This window comes from Zalophus californianus, chromosome 7 (genome assembly GCF_009762305.2).
Source record: "Zalophus californianus isolate mZalCal1 chromosome 7, mZalCal1.pri.v2, whole genome shotgun sequence".
Lineage (NCBI taxonomy): Eukaryota > Metazoa > Chordata > Mammalia > Carnivora > Otariidae > Zalophus > Zalophus californianus.
The window spans coordinates 47405470-47417442 of record NC_045601.1 but is presented as its reverse complement, the minus strand read 5'-3'; the positions used below and the strand labels follow the sequence as shown (position 1 = coordinate 47417442).

At 35.7% G+C, this 11973-nt stretch overlaps 1 pseudogene; it reads left to right on the top strand.

The window, feature by feature from the left end:
- The first annotated feature begins 1067 nt into the window (after positions 1–1067).
- On the top strand, positions 1068–1546 carry LOC113926257 (annotated as a pseudogene).
- The last annotated feature ends 10427 nt before the right edge of the window (positions 1547–11973 follow it).

The following is an 11973-nucleotide window of genomic DNA, read 5'->3' as shown; positions in this document are numbered from 1 at the left end:
TTCATCAGGAAGAAATTATGAAACATAGATGCCAAGACAAAATTTCAAATATGATACCTTCCTCACTATGAGTGCTTGGTTTGAGAGGAAAAGAGAAGAAACAGTCTCATTCTCATGATCTATTCATCCTTCAAACTACTGATTACATAGCAAGTGCCTAAAAGATGAATATAATTCAGTCTTCCTTAAAGAGTTCATGAACAAGTGTGGGACTGTTACATAAACATGTACGTGTGCGTGTGTATGTGTTTGTGTATATACACATGTATACAAACATGCATATATATACATTAGATGTATATGTAAGTATACAATTATATTGCCTATAAATGTATTATGTGTTATAATAAAATTATATATTATACTATATTATGTGTATAAAAGTAGTACAAGTCCAAGTTATTATATTGCAAATACAAAATACAAACAATTAGAATGGGGTATATACTTTAGTAGGTATATCTATATACTAAGATATTTATATTAGCTTGTTTTCTTTGATACCAAAATGGTATCTAACCACCAGCTGTCAATCAAATATGTCAATCAAAGCCAAATTTACATGTACACAAAACAGGCTTAAAAGGATGCAGCTAGAGCTTCTCACCACCATTGCCACTCTTGCTCTGGCAGTGGCCCTTTCATTCTTGAAAGTGTACTACACTTGGGGCACCTGGGTGGCTCAGTTGGTTAAGTGTCTGCCTTCGGCTTAGGTCATGATCCCAGGGTCCTGGGATCGAGCCCAGCATCGGGTTCCTTGCTCTGCAGGGAACCCGCTTCTCTCTCTCCTCCCCGCTTGTACTCTCTCATGGTCTCTCCTTCTCTCTCTCTAATAAATAAATAAAATACTTTAAAAAAAGTGTACTACATTTACCTACTCAATAAACTCTATTTCCCCATTCTGGTCTCAGGTCTCCAGTTCCTTGGTACATCTGGGACAAGAACTGAGTGACCTGGTGATATATATATATATATATATATACTTCCACAAAGCCTTGTTTATTCCACATTAAAAGACTTCTTATTTCTGCCTTTTGGCCAGAACCACCATCTTGCCATTCACTAAAATGACCAACACAAAGTGAAAGAGAGGCACCCATTATATGTTCTCTAGGCCTTTCAGAAAACATGGAGTGGTTCTTTTGGCCACATGCATGGGAATCTACAAGAAAGGTGATATTGTAGACATCAACGGGAATGGAGACTGTTCAAAAAGGAACGTACTGCAGATGTTACCATGACAACACTGGAAGTCTACAGTGTTACCCAATGTGCTATTCACATTGTTATAAACAAGTAAGTTAAGGGCAAGATTCTTACCAAGGTAATTAATGTATATATTGGGCATATTAAGCATTCAAACAGTGGAGATAGTTTCCTGAAGCATGTGAAAGCAAATGATCAGAAAAAGAAGGAAGCCAAAGAGAAAGGTACTTGGGTTCAACTGAAGGGCCAGCCTGACCCACCCAGAGAAGCACATTTTGTGAGAAACAATGGACAGGAGCCTGAGCTGCTGGAACCCATTCCCTATGAATTCATGGCATGATTAAGTGTCAAAAAAATAAAAGACCTCAAGACTGTTAAAAAACAAACAACAGACTTTTTATTTCTTTAGTTGTAATAACATTTCTGTGGGATAGTAAGGAATTTGTCTTACTTATTCCACAGGGAGAATGTGTATATAAAACATTTGCCTAGAGTTCAAGATAAATCATAGTAGAACTGAATTTTTAATCAAATGCCCTTCTAAACTAGTTCCCTTCTCTCTCCTTCTCTGTCTCTGCATCTCTCTCTGTTTCTGTTGCTTTTTTTTATGTGACTGGCTCTTTTTTCCTTCTTTTTACTTATCGGTTCAAGTTTTTTGTATTGTATAGGATTATTTTTCATAATTTTTATTTGCTCATGACAATTTCCATTTCATCAAGTCATCAACATTTTTAGCAATTGGATGTATGTGGTATTTTTGTTAACAGTTGAGGGGCCAGCCGCTACGGTATGGGAAGTCCTGAAGAAACATTTTAGTTATGGACCATCCACAAGGAATGTTTATAATTCTTAGCAGAAACTGCATGGTTTTTACTGTGGGTGCAAAAATAATTCTTTCATCTTGCCTCAGGGTTTGACATTTTCAGGTGGATTTTGAGAGAGGCCTCTTTCAACAGTTCCATTCAAATTGTCCATTTACCTGTTCTTTGCTTTCAGTGTGTATTTACCTTCATTTTAAACCATTCTGTACAATGGTACTAATAATCCTAATCTGGTTTTAGAATTTTCTAGAAAAGCAGCCTGGCCACATTGCAATAAAATGTATAAATTGGACATGACTTGTTTCATAAAAATATTAATTAGATGTGACTTCTTGGCTAGGTTGACTTATTTGGGCCTCTGGCTGTTTATTATTGTTGACTTGTATTTTTGTGGGGGTAGATTTATAATCATAATTTTCACAAATCTCAATGAGTATTTATGCAAGAAATATTTACTCTCCATAACTGTTAAGTCCTACTGAAACCAAATTTCATAATATGATTATATAATATTTAAGATCCTGTGGTGAAATAGAAAAGAAATAAGATGCAGAGCTCAAGGTCCCCATGTGCTCAAAATCCAACATTAACAGAGGAACTTGAGTAAGTCAGTGAACCTGTTTTTGTCTCTCCAACTATTGAATGAAGGTTTAAAAAAAAAGGTTGGTGTCATACTAACACTCTAAAACCGCATCTTCCTTCCAGGAAGAAACTATTCTAAACATGGGTAAAGATTTCATTCTTTTGCATGGCATTACAATGTTATTTTCTCTATTCCCTATGCTGTACTTTTCATCTCCATGACTTATTTATTTTATAACTGGACATTTTTTTAAGATTTTATTTATTTATTCATGAGAGACAGAGAGAGAGAGAGAGAGAGAGAGAGAGGCAGAGGGAGAAGCAGGATCCCCTCTGAGCAGGAAGCCCGATGCGGGACCAGATCCCAGGACCCTGGGATCATGACCTGAGCTGAAGGCAGACGCTTAACCATCTGAGCCACCCAGGCGCCCTATAACTGGACATTTGTACCTCTAAACCCCCTTCACCTATTTTGCCCATCCGATCACCCACCTCCCCCTCTGCAAATCACCAGTTTGTTCTCTGTATTAAGAATGATTGTTTTTGTTTGTTTGCTCATTTGTTTTGTTTTTTAGATTCCACATATAAGTGAATGGTATTTGTCTTTCTCTGTCTGACTTTTTTCACCTAGAATAATACCTTCTAGGTCCATCCATATTGTTACAAATGGCAAGATTTCATTCTTTTTTATGGCTAATTAGATAGATGATAGATAGATAGATAGATAGATAGATAGATATAGATATCTCACGTCTTTATCCATTTATCTATTGATGGGCACTTGGGTTGCTTCCATACCTTGGCTATTGGAAATAATGCTGCAATAAGATTAGGGGTGCATGTATCTTTGTGAATTAGTGTTTTCATTTTCTTTGAGTAAATACCCATTAGTGGAATTACTGGATCATTTGATATTTCTGTTTTTAATTTTTTTGGGGAAACTCCATACTGTTTCCACAGTGGCTTCACCAATTTACATTCACACCAACAGTGCATGAGGGTTCATTCCCCTTTCTCCACATCTTTGCCAACACTTGTTATTTATTTCCTGTCTTTGGATACCAGCCATTCTGACTGATGAGGAGATACCTCATTGTGGTTTTGATTTGCATTTTCCTGATGATTAGTGATGTTGAGCATCTTTTTATGTGTCTGTTGACCACCTATATAAATTTTTTGGAAAAATGTCTATTCAGGTTCTCTGCCCACTTGTAATCAGATTGCTTGTTTTTTGAGGTTGAGTTGTATAAGTTCTTTATATGTTTTGCATACTAACCCCTTATTGGACATGTTATTTGCATATGTCTTCTCCCATTTAACAGGTTGCCTTTTTGTTTTGTTTATGGTTTCCTTTGCTGTGCAAAAGCCTTTTTATTTTGGTGTAGTCCCAATAGTTTACTGTTGCTTTTGTTTCCCTTGCCTAAGGAGACATATCCATAAATATGTTGCTAAGGCTGATGTCCAAGAGTTTACTCTCTACGTTTTCTTTTAGGAGTTTTATGGTTCAGGTCCCGCATTTAGATCTTTAATCCCTTTTGAGTTTATTTTTTGTGTATGGCATAAGAAGTGGTCCATTTTCATTCTTTTGCATGTAGCTGTCCAGTTTTCCCAACACCATTTATTGAAAAGACTGTCTTTTCCCCAGTGTGTATTTTTGCCTCTTTTGCTATAGATTAACTGATCATGTAAATGGGGTTTATTTCTGAGCAAAATCTTCCTTGATGTCCCTTTCTGCTAATGAGATATAATAATAATAAAAAAAAACCCTAACTTTTTCATAGTATTTACTTCATGCCTGACACTATTTGAGGTGCTTTATGTATAATATTTGGTTAATCTTTACCAAAAGAAAAGAGTCAGGTATTATGGAATTTAAAAGATGAAAAACCTGAGAAACCAACAGTTTTTTTTGGTTTACACAGTTGGGAAAAAGTGGCTTTGAAATCACACCATGTAGTGGATTCTAGAGTCTGTGATTTTAGCCATGACCCTTTTCATCTCAATGCTCTTCTGATTTTATAAAGCTTTAAAATATATTCTACAAATGTAACTGCAATGTAATGGGACATGAAAGGATTAAACAGCGGCTAAGTGAATGCTCAATATTATATCACAGGGTACATCATGGTAATGCTCAAATGAAGACCCATTGGAAACTTTCACCTAACTGAGAAATCACACCAAAAGACACTTAACCCATTGTAGCCCTCTTCCACTCCACTAACACCTACTACCTGTAATGCCAACACGGCACACCCAGACCATACAGATGCATAGCAGAATGATTGAGCATAACACTGTGTCAGCCATCCCTAGAGTACGTAATGAGAAACCAACAGTATTGTGTGACCAGTCATAAAGGTTTTGAAGCAAAATTGGCTAAGTGGAACTATAGACCAGGGCATGCAGACAGCATGGTGGTTGTACAAGGATATAATCTCAGTCACTCTGGTTAACACTTACCTCTTGGTCCTCACTGAAGAGAAATCAGAGACAGCTATCCTCTATTATACCACATTTATACATTTTAATATGTTGAACACATTGCATATGGTTTTTTGTATAGGATGTGGGCTCAGTCATTCTGGCTACACTTTTTGATCATCTTTGAAAGTATTCATTTAAATGCTCCTTTAAGGTATTATTATGAAAATAGGTGCATGGTATTTATAGACATAAATATTATAAATATTCCAGAATGAGAGAAAGAGAGAGTGAGTGCTCAACTAAGATGCCCTGTTTGATTACTGCAGTTATTATGGTAAAGATTTGGGGGAACCAGAGTAGTGGTAAGACCCAGTACCATCCCTTTCTGGTTAGGCTGCATTTAGTACAGACAACAGGAGTTCTGAGAAGAAAGGAGAGTCCATGAAGAAGGCTTCATCAGGCGAGTCTTGATAGGACCTTTGAAGTCTAAGATGATCACTATGTTGCTACAACATGCTTTCATTGGTCCTAAATGGTGCTGCTGCCTAAATGTATTTGGTAGATATGGCTATTTTCCTTTCAATCTTGAAAAACCCAAGGATGCATAAAGTTAGAATCAGTAAAGAGCAATATTAAGGTATAACACACAGTCAGAAAGAGGCAGATTTAGAAGACCATTTGCAACTTAGTAAAATTTAATGATTATCTTTCTTTACTTTCTTTCATCTCCATAATTACATATGTACACAAGGGCACCCTACTTTACATGTAATTTTATACATTTATTAGATAAAACAGGAACTCAGAGATTGTCATCTTATATTGGAGAGCATTGTAAGTTCATGGAAAACTTTTTGATAATATTTTATCCTTCAACCAAATGCTGAAAATAATTCATGAGAAGCAAACACAGGAAAATGTTTTTATTTGTGACTCACATAATCTTTATAGTAATTTCTTTTGTGATGTTCTATAGAATAGCAACTATTTTATCTCACTCTGAAATTTTAGCATCAACTCTTAGATTTATATACATAAAATAGTGGGAAGGAGGTCAGACTTGTATTTGCTCCTATCTGTATGTACCAGGATGCATTAGTTACACATATTTGAAAACAAGCCTCTCACAGCAACTGATTTCTGAATGCAATCTCATGAAACCTTACAGCTTTACTAACAATGAAATATGTAATTTGATTAAAATCTTTGAAAAGTACAAATGGACAGAATTCATACATCCAGAACAAGAGGAGGATTATGGCTCAACATGGCATGTGGCCTGTGAAGGAAATAGAAAGCTGATAGTTACACTTTGTGCTTATAAACAAAATAGAAATATAATTTTAAGACTCCTGGGAAGGACTGAAATCCAACAACAACAAAAAAGTGACATAGTCTCACTTTTCATGTAAGTCATAATTGACATGAAATATGCATATTAAAAAACTAATGATTATTCAGAACATTTTTTTACTAGCTAGTGTCTCAACATGTAGCAGTCAACTATATATTATAAATGTATAATAAAAAAGTTCTTACTATTACAATTATTTAGGTTCAAGGGCCAACTTAATTGGAGAAACATATTTAGTTAAGACCCTAACAGGTCTTAGGGAACTGCGTCTTTGATTTATTTCCCTGTCACATTGTTTTGCTCTTTGTTTCCCAATCTCAAAAAGTCGTATTACCTGAACTTTTTAAAGATTGTAGGATGGCAGTTCCTTTATTTATTTATTTAAAAAAATTTTTTTTAGATTTTATTTATTTATTTGACAGAGAGAGAGAGACAGCAAGAGAGGGAACACAAGCCGAGGGAGAAGCAGGCTTCCCACAGAGCAGGGAGCCCGATGTGGGACTCGATCCCAGGACTCCAGGATCATGACCTGAGCCGAAGGCAGTCGCTTAACCAACTGAGCCACCCAGGCGCCCAGGATGGCAGTTCCTTTAAAGATTATTCATGATCAGTATTTGAAAATGGCACTTCAGTGCTGATACTGGCTTAACTTGCCCGTTTTCCTTGTTACTTACCATATATTAAAGCTGATTAAAACAAAATAATGAGAGTAATAGACTACACCAGATTTTCTTTCTTATCTGTGCTTTTGCAGTTTTGTGTATTTGTCTAATATAACATATCTCATTATATTGCAATTATTTTCTATTGAACAATGTCTTTAACTGGCCTAAAAGAATCCGAAGGGCAAAAAAATGTGAGTGAGGTTGTACAGATCCTATGTCTTTAGTATCCACAGTGCCATGAGGCTGGAGAAGATAGTGTCTGCCATTATGGGGCTAGAACAAAAGATTTGTTTAACTGAGCATCAGTGTGTTTTTAAAAAATCCAAGTGGCAACTCTAAAAATAGCCCTTTTATTCTTCTGACACGTTAGATGAGAAAGGTAGGTTCTTAAATTAAACATACTTATTTATTTTTTGTTTAAAGGTTCTAATGGTGCATTCTCGTAAGGTATTCAGTAATTCAAGCCAACTTTCCTCTTATCATTTGAGGTTTGTGAGGTTTTACCATGTACTTCGCCTTTAGGGTTAATTGAGGCAGGAATTACCTTCACATCATGTTTTTATTCTTTGTATAGTTATAGATTACGAATAATTTATGTCATGTAGATTTTTAAAAAGCTCATCAGTATCTGTTTACAGTTAATGATTTTCCAACTGATGTTCAATTATGTCATCATCAGATGATTTTTTAATGTGGGAGAAATGACAAATGATTATTTAACTATCACAAAGGATCCTTTCAAAGCCATAAATGACCCTAAGTATGGTTATCCTAGAAATGATGACACCAGTCTGAATTTATCGAAAATAAGCTCTTGTTGCATTTTGGGCAAGAATCAAGGGTAAAAATCATGAGGGAAAGTTACAATGGACATACAATAATTAAAGCCGTCCCAACTGCAACATTAGAAAGACTGTAATTTTATATGGCGTTCATGAGTAAAATATTTAAAGTGTCATAAGAAGTACTTAATGAGTGTACTGCCTTGTAACACTCCACAGGGTATATTCTGTGCTCTCTCTAGTATTGCTTTTCTCTCTACAGATATTTCAAAATGCTGAGGGTTAAGAAAGCAGAACTGCTTCTGTTCATGTATGTTTATTAGAAACAGTTGGTTATGGAAAACGCCACAGCCTTGGATGATTCAAACTTGTTTGGATTTTTCAGGTAATTAAACACAGATGAGAATTGATGACTGCTGGGATTTTCTGAACTTTTCCTAATACTCTTGATAGTGATATATAGATGTGAGGAGACGTGCTACTTACAGCCTTTTTCGTGGACAGATAAGGTTCTTTTTTTCCTAAACACTTCTGCAAGTCATTACCGTATGGCAAATTTATGTTGATGAGTCTTCTCCCACTCTGAGATTCATTAGCCACTTAATGGCTCAGTTTTAGCTCAGACTGGTACTGTGATATGGTTGCAGAGTTTTTGCTTCAGGTTTGTCTTGATTTAATATTCATTGGATAAGCATTATCAACTTAGTTTTAGTCTCTGAAGCCATTAGTATAATGAAGATTGGACTTTTTGTGAGGTAATTCCAAAAGTGTCAGGGACACCCTAACACATGATACCTATGGTGTCATGACTCCCAGGGTGAGAGATGAGAGATGTCAAATATGGGTGTGATCTCTGAGGAACTAGGAGGAGGCTTTTTGAGAACTTTTCTTCAAGGGTTGCTTAATTTGCAGCAATTGAGACACTAGAACCAAGATTCTTCATCTTAAACTATGTATACAACACTTTATCCTGTGGTCGATGAGTTTAAGCAAGTGACAACTGTTTTAATCAAAACATCAGTTTATTGTTTTGAGATTTTTTTTTCTTTCTTTAGTAAGACTTTATTTTTTTAGAGTAGTTTTAGGTTCACAACAAAATTCAGGGGAAGGTACAGAGATTTCCCACATACCCTCTGAACCACACATGGACAGCCTTCTGTATTACCAACATCTCCCACCAGAGTGGTACATTTATTTCAATTGATGAACCTCTACTGACACATCATAATCACTCAAAGTCCATAATTTCCATTATAATTCACTCTTGATGCTGTGCATTCTATTGGGTTGTTCGTTTGGACAAATGTCTCATGATATAAATGCATCATTATGGTATCATACAGAATATTTTCAGTGCCCTAAAAATCCTCTGTGCTTCACCTATCCATTCCCCCCCTTCCCAGCCCCTGACAAGCACTGATCTGTTTTTACTCTGTCTATAGTTTTGCTTTATTCAGAATGGCATGTAGTTGGAATTATATAGTGTTTAGACTTTTCAGATTGATTTCTTTCTCTTAGTGATATGCATTTAAGGTTGCTCTATATCTTTTCATAGCTTGATAGTTCATTTCTTTTTAGTGCTGAATAATATTCATAATATCCCATTGTCTGGATGTACCACAGTTTATTTATCCATTCACCTACTGAAGGACATCTTGGATGCTTCCAAGTTTGACAATTATGAATAAAGGTGCTATAACCATCTGTGTGCAAGTTTTTCTATGGACCCAGTTTTCGACTCCTTTGGATGAATACCAAGAGCCTAATTATTGTATCATATGGTAACAGTATATTTAGTTTTGCAAGAAACCACCAAACTGTCTTCCAAAGTGGTTGTGCCACTTTGCATTGCCATCTGTATATCTTCTTTGGATAGGCATTTGACTATTTTTTAATTGGATTGTTTGTTTTCTCATTGTTGAGTTTTAAGAGTTCTTTGTATATTTTGGATAAGAGTCCTTAATCAGATGTTTTGCAAAATTTTCTCCCAGTCTGTGGCTTTTCTTTTCATTCTCTTGGCATTGTCTTTCACAAAGCAGAGACTTTTAATTTAATGAAGTCTAAAGTTTCAATTATTTCTTTCACGAATTATGCCTTTGGTATTGTATCTAAAAAGTCATCACCATACCCAAGGTCGTCTAGGTTTTTTCCTATGTTATCTTCTAGGAGTTTTATACATTTAGGTCTATCATCCACTTAGAGTTCATTTATGTGAAGGTCTGTGTCTAGATTATTTTTTTTTTCACATGTAGATATCCCATTGTTCCAGCAACATTTGTTGAAAAGACTGTGTTTGCTTCATTGCATTTACTGTCATTGTTCCTTTGCCAAAGATCAGTTGACTATATGGGAATCTATTTCTGGTGTCTCTATTCTGTTCCATTGATTTGTTTGTTTCTTCTTTCTTTAGTAGCACACTGTCTTAATTGCTGTAGCTTTATAGTAAGTCTTGAAATCAAGTAGTATAAGTCCTCCAACTTTGTTCTTCTGCTTCATTATCATATTGGCTATTCTAGGTTTTTTGCCTCTCCATATATATTTTTGAATCAGTTTGTTGATATCTACAATACCTTGCGGATGATATGAAAATAACAAAATAACTTGCTGAATTTTTTTTATTGGGGTTGTGTCAAATCTATAGATCAAAATTGGAACAACTGACACCTTGGCAATATTGAGTCTTCTTATCCACAAACATATTATCTCTTTATTTCTTCTTTGATTTCATTCATCAGACTTCTGCAATTTTTCTCTTTATTTATTTATTTCTTCTTTGATTTCATTCATCAGACTTCTGCAGATTGTGTACATATTTTGTTAGATATATACCTAAGTAATTCATTTTGTGGGTGCTAATATAAATGGTATTAGGTTTTTAATTTCAAATTTCACTTGTTCATTGCCATTATATAAGAAAGCAATTGACTTTTGTAGATTAACCTGGTATTCTTTTTTTTTTTAAGATTTTTTATTTATTTATTTGAGAGAGAGAGAATGAGAGATAGAGAGCACAAGAGGGAAGAGGGTCAGAGGGAGAAGCAGACTCCCTGCTGAGCAGGGAGCCCGATGTGGGACTCGATCCCGGGACTCCAGGATCATGACCTGAGCCGAAGGCAGTCGCTTAGCCAACTGAGCCACCCAGGCGCCCTTAACCTGGTATTCTGCAACCTCGTTATAATCAGATTTAAAAATGTAGTTTCATTAATTGTAACAAAGGTACCACTCTGGTGCAGGATGTCAATAGTGGGGAAAGCTGTATTTGTGTGGGGTAGGGGATATATGAGAAATCTCTGTACCTTCTGCTCAATTTTGTTGTGAAACTAAAACTGTTCCAAAATCTAAAAAAAGAAAAGGAAATTGCCTTTTTGAAATCTATCCTTGTTTATCAGGAGATCAATTTACTGAAGAAGAACATATTAAACATATGCATGGTCAATTAGAGACCAGGAAGTTACACTTCACTGACTGAGAAACTCATGACATTATACTTTATCAGAATACATTTGCAAAACCAAATGTGACTATCATCTAAAAAAGAATTAGTTTACCGAACATTTACAAATTTCTTAAAATATTGATATTTAAATCTTGCCCTTATTTTGTATTTATCTACCTTGTCATTGCAGAGTGCAGTGATAGTTGGTTAGCATTTGTCCAGAAATAAAGCTCCTGCTGACAAAACTGGTCTGGACCTGAACAGTTTTGTGTAACTGTTGCCATTGAGTTCTTGAAGCAGTGCGCTACTAGAAGAAGGAGTGGGGCTTCCACAGCCCTTTGTCTGTGGAGGCTGGAGATGGAGGTTTGAGTCTACACACTGGGAACACACCCCTCCCCCCAGCCACTTGGAATAGGCCATGCTTAGCCTGAGGCCAGGCGGGAACATCCAGAGGAAGAGAAGAATTGCCAATACACTTCTAGTGGGGAAGAGAAGAGGAATCCACCAATATGGTATCTCTTTCCGGCAGCCATATTTCTTCACATACATTGCAGAGGTTCTACACATTGACTATACCTGATGCCATCTATAATACTTTTACCTCTGAAAACAACATGTCCACTGAAAAGCACCATAATACTGCACTACCTGAAGTCATAATAAACAAAAATGATGATACAATATTTTTCTTAGAAAGATT